Source organism: Pollicipes pollicipes, unplaced genomic scaffold (genome assembly GCF_011947565.3).
Source record: "Pollicipes pollicipes isolate AB1234 unplaced genomic scaffold, Ppol_2.1 Scaffold_4295;HRSCAF=5057_pilon_pilon_pilon, whole genome shotgun sequence".
NCBI lineage: Eukaryota > Metazoa > Arthropoda > Thecostraca > Pollicipedomorpha > Pollicipedidae > Pollicipes > Pollicipes pollicipes.
The window spans coordinates 28,334,509-28,340,535 of record NW_023596461.1 but is presented as its reverse complement, the minus strand read 5'-3'; positions in this window follow the sequence as shown (position 1 = coordinate 28,340,535).

The following is a 6,027-nucleotide window of genomic DNA, read 5'->3' as shown; positions in this document are numbered from 1 at the left end:
TCTCCTCCATGCTGGTTGATTTCAAAAATATCCTTAAGCTGGGTGTAGCTATTACCAAATTGCAGTGATCAAATACTACAGTGCTGCTTGAAGGGGCTGCACAAGGCCTTAGGGAGGAGTCTAAGCCAGGGGAGGCCCTCTCACCCATGGTAATGAGTTGACCATAACTATGAACATATTAGTGACCATTCCTGTTTCCATGTATGCATGCATATAAATTCACTACCCTTGCAAGGCTTTCTCAAGTACAATCCTATCCTGCTCCCAACTAAAAACCCGCAATTTTCCTTGCTGCTAATCAATCTGCTGTGGGCCGTACTACAAACTTAACTTAATACATCACTTGACTACACGATATACAAATAGTTCACTAACATGTGATAATGATCATTCTTAACTTTAAAATAAATGTCATGTAGCCAGCTTCTGCATGCAAGGCACAACCAGCTAACAGCACACCTTTATTCTACTTGCATGACCATTGGATGAAACTATACTGTTGGGTATTTTTCTTTAAATTGCCATAATGTCACCATAATACTTGACATATCTGGTTTCAATGCACTGAAATAAGTGGTGGCTGTTCACAGACTCTGGGCATTCAAATCCATGGTGCATATGCACCAAGATTTGGAGCTGACTTCACCATGCTTGTTTGGCATGACTGATGCGCATATAAACACATAGTAGGCAGCATGGATGAGAGAAGCTTACAAAAAGCAAATTATAGAACCAGGATTACCCATCAGCAAACTCCATAACCAGCATGTGCCAAGTAATGACAACTTGCCCTACAACAATACCTATGTGCTTTGTGGAATGGACAGTTTTTGAAGACAGTGGCAGGACTGCTTGCTTGACAATAGTTCAGTTCCCTAGCAGAGCCATGCAGCTACTGTGAAGGCACCACCATTTCTCCAGCTGTCCAAAACGACTCACGACCAGTGGTGAATACCCAATTTACCCAGAATAAACATAGATTTGCCCATTCCACTCCATTGACATTGGTTTCATTGACCACGGATGTATCATGGTGTTCTGGATTAATCCAATTGCCACAAAACATCGCAATATTATGTTCGGAGGTACACATCAAAGCAAATTACAACGCTCTGGCAAATCATGTTTTTGGCCATATCATTTTGGCCATTGTTGGTCAAAACACACAGTATTTCAAATACACTTCCTTCCTTCTAACAAAAATTGCAGAGCTATCGTAGCTCGTGCGCCACAGACGGCGCGTCCACTGCATTGGTTGTAAGTGGGCGTATATTTGTTTCCAAGTCGCTAGAGCTTATTTTTCTAGAGAGTTTTATCGGTATTTTATGGCATTTACTGACTTTAAAAATGTCCTTAGATTCGCGGAGACCCTAGCGGCCCCGTTCGACCTGTCGTCAGCACGATCTGGAATGCGTGATGTCACGCGTGCTGACGGTGCATTCGAAAGCTGATGAAAGCTTTTTTTATTTAACTTTCCCTGATTTCTTTATCTTTTACTCCACATCACACACTTACTTTGGCCCCGTTCGATCTGTCGTCAGAACGATTGCCAGCTGAAATGCGTGCAAGGGTGTCAATTTTTATCAATTATTGGGGGGCCGAACCGACAACCTACCTCCCCCAATATTTCACTTAAGCCTTTTCACTGAATGTCGGCCCCTTTATTTCGATTAAACGCAATATATGTTTCTAACCTTTGTAGAACTTATGAAAGTCTGCAATTTAGGCAGTATAAAAGTCATGCAGAATTGGATCCAGAGAGCAGGCTCTGGACGCACGCATCTCTTCTGATCGGCAGGTGAATGCGCCACCTCAGGGCATCGATGACGCTCTTCTACGACGGTCATGAGACATGGTGCACATTTTGGTTGTGGAGGAGGGGGATGGGGCCCACCAAGGACTTACATTATCCCCATATTCCAGAGCTTTTCACTTAAGCCTCACAAACCAACACGTGCCTTACGGCGTTAGGTGTGTGAAGTTTATTGCATTGGTTATCCGCTTACTTATTATGATTTTATCTTGTGGTAAGGACAATCATGACCTTTTGTTATGTGAGAGTGGTACGAGACACTGCTACGCAAAAAGATCAAAGAAGTCTTTGTGTTGTGTCTTTGTATTAAGTCTTTGTGTTATGATCACCTTTTATCCACTTTTTAGCATTCCGGCCAAAAAAAAAACATCGGGGAGCCAAGCCAAAAACTTGTACCTGTTCGGCCGACCATGGGCACCTTCAGAGCCCATGGTCGGTCGAACAGGTGCAAGTTTTTATGAACACAAAACGATACAAAATTGGGCGCCTTTGGACTTGCAGGCGAGTAAGAACAGTTGCAAGCGAAAGTAAAGGACCTGCAAGCAGACAAAAGCTTCAATGATTTCAAAGCTGTTTTTTGGGAATTTTGAGCTTCATTACGTTGTCCAGAGGCCCCATGCTCTTTCCGCCTTCCACGTTGCCCTCGATTTTTTGCATTTGCCTGGAGGGCCCTGGCTGTTGCTGGGCCCCCTGCTGGCGTGCCAGAGCAAGGGGCCTTGTCACGTGCCACGTGCCAGAGCAGGGGCCCCCTTGTCACGCAGGGGCCTTCCACGGATTCTTTACATTCGCCAGAAAGGCTCTGTACGCTATAGCTGGGGTCCCATATGTTAACTTGCCGGAGTATTATCGGTCGCTCAGTGGCCTTTTATATTGGCCTTGGTTAACCTACCGTCACACTCGTGGTATGCTCATGGATACTCTAAATTGGTCAGGGGCACTTCCAGTTCTTTGTGATTTGCTTAGGGCCCTACGCTCTTGCCGGGTGTCCATCTGTTAATCTGCTGAGGGCACATCGGTCGTTCGGGGCCCGCCACACTGAGTCTTGGGTTTTTTTCTAATTGAAAAGAGGGCCCCGCACGCTTGTCGGAGTTCCATCTGTGAGCCTGCTTGGGCACACTGAATCGTTTTGGGCCTTGCACACTGAGTATTTTAATGTAGGACCCTACGCTCCCCTCGGGGGCTATCTGATAGCCTGCTGGGGTACACTCGATCTTTTGCATGCCCTCCATGCTGGGTCTTGGGTACTTCTTATTTGAATGGGTGGGCCCTACGCTCTTGTCGGGGACATATCTGATAACCTGCTCGGGCATATCCGATCGTTCGGAGACCTTATGCATTGGGTCTTGGGTGCTTCCTATTTAAATGGAGGGCCCCACGCACTCGTCGGGGGGGCCTCTGTTCGCTTCTTCGGCGACACTGGGCTGTTTGGGACCATGCACATTAGGTTTTGGTGTTTGAAGTTAGGGCCCTGCGCTCCTATCGTGGCCATCTGATAACCTGCTCGGCTAGGCTTCATGTGTCGATAGCTCTCCGCATTGGGTTTTGGTTACCTCTTATTTGAATGAAGGGCCTTGTGCTCTTATCGGGGCTCCTTCTGATAGGCTGGTCAGACACATTGGGTCGTTATGGGACCTCTACATCGCGTAATTCCTATCTGAATGGAGGGGCCTACGCTCTTGACGGGGCCCTATCTGCTAACCTGCTCTGGCGCATTCGGTCATTCAGGGCCTTTCATATTTGAATGGAAGGCCCTGTTTTCTTGACGGGGCTCTATCTGTTAACCTGCTCGGGTACGCTCGATCCCTCCGGTGTCCTCCATGCTGTGTCTAGAGTGCCTCGTATTTGAATGGATAGCCCTGTGCTCTTGGTGAGCCCCCATCTTTTAAGCTGCTCGGGCCGGTGGCTGATACAGAGGGGGGGGGGGGAGATGAGCGGGGGAAAAGCACCGGACCATGCCGAGGAGACCCATAGACTTCGAAGGGGTCGATAACCGGCTGAACGGACGCAGTTTTCTAATAAAAGCAAAACAAAATTGCCGTCTTTAGGTCTACAGGCGACAGTATGGTTGCAAGCGAAAGCAAATAGTTTATAAGCAAGCAAAATTGATTCTTTGCTGATTGAAAATGTGGTGATTAAGGAAATATTTTGGGCTCATTACGCAGTACAAAGGCCTTACGCTGTTGCACGGGCCATGTATAGCCACTTGCCTGGTCGATCTGACTGCCATGGAGCCTTCCACGTTGCCCTTGATCTTTTCACATTTTTCTGTGGGTGATCCCAAGGCTGCCGCTGGGACACTATCTGCTTTCATTCCTGGGCACTCTTGATCGTTCAGGGGCCCTCCACCGATTCTTCCCATCCTACGAAAGGCTCTATATGCTTTTTCCGAGGCCCCATATGTCAGGGTACACCTAGCTGCTCAGGGGCAGCAGCTAGGTCACTCTTTTCACTTGCCCAGAAGACCCTGCACTTGTTGACGGAAGCCTCCTTGTTGGCCTCGCACGCCACCCACGATCGGTCAGGTTATGTTCCTATTGGCCTTGCTGCCTTAGAGCAGCAATCGGATATGCGCCGATGAATTTCTAAGCTCAATCGTCGAACGTAATGTTACGTGCCGCTGACGTCGCACGTGTCATTTTCCTTGACCGTTGAGTATGTGTGACAATGATCAAACTTGTGCATCAAGCTCTTAACATATTTTAATTGCATGACATTTTGTACTCCTTTATTTATAACAAAGAAAAGTTTGCATTAGTCATTAGTCATCGCTGTTTTCATCGCCCAGCCGCCTACCCGTAAATAAGCTAGGAATCAAGTCCGTGCTGGGCTCTGGTGGTATTTAACAGCCAACTTAAGTTTATTTTGCCTGTTTTTCCGAAACGCCTAGATTAAAAATCCCAGGATTTAACGTGATATGGAGAAAATGAATGAGCTCGAAGTATGTGCATACGTAACATGCCTATCTCCATAGGGCTGTGCACAGTGAGATGGATTCCCGTATTTATCCCGTCTTTATCTTCATCCCTTTGAAGATGAAGATGGTAACCTGTGGTCACCAGTTTTAAAACGGCTGGTGAAATTGCATGCGCTCTATCTTCTGGTAAATGCTAAAAGCAGATTAGTTTAGCGATTTCCGAGTTTGGACTTGGCTGCAATGCCCTAAGGTGGTTTAGGCGGTATTTGAAGGTAAAGATGGTGACCTGGGGTCAACGGTTTCTGAACTCCTCATAAAATCGCATGCGCTCTATCTTCTAGTAAAAGTTTTAAGCAGATCGGTTGAGCGGTTTCCGAGTTTGAACTTGGCTGCAATGCCCTGAAGCGGTTTAGGCGATTTTTTAAGGTAAAAATGGTGGCCTGGGGTCACCAGATTCAGAAAGTCAACTTAAGCCGTATAATAGCTTTCGATTGGTGCCGGCTTGAAGAAAATATGGCCAGTAGTTCCGTTGTTTGAAGTTGGCTGCATGGATGGCGGTGAAGTAGTGTTATCCGGCGAGGAGGGCGGGCACCACGGGGAATCTAAACCCGTACCTGGGGTATCTCAGCTGCGTAATGATTAACAAACACGTGTTCACTGCTATACTACCGGCTCCCGGTGACCAGGATCAAACCTTTTGATGCATTTGTTTCACTAGTCGATTCTGAAAAATAATGAACGTTTTCAGGCAAACATGGGATGGCCTTGTGTGTTACAAAGTCTTTTCAACCCACTCCATTCAACACTGACGATACCCCTTATTTCTTTCAGGTGAAGGGGCTCCCTTGAGTATTACACTACAAGGAACATTGTTGTGTTGTCTCACTACAACACTGCAAGGAACATTGTCTTGTATCTTGCACACTATTGATCTTAAAGTGTGACAGCTGGAATGCAGGATATTTTTGGAGGAGTGGCATTGAAGCGCCCAGACCTGCGGTCGGGCCCCTAAATGCGACCCCTGGCCGGTCTTTCGGCCCTCCGGATCTCCAAAACAGTCCCCTAATCGTAGGTCCCGAGGGTTCCGAAGGGCCCCTCGCAACTTATGGAGGACTCGTGCCCCTGTGCCCCTCTCCTGCCTGCGCCACTGGTGCCCAGCGAAAACCATTGACGGGGGTGCTACAGGGTAAGGATGATCCCATAAGCTTTCTCGAGTGTGATTATTTGTTATACAGGGGTTGGACGCATGGAAAAAAAACTTCCTCCTCGCCCCTCCCCTTCATCCATGCACCCTGGAGAA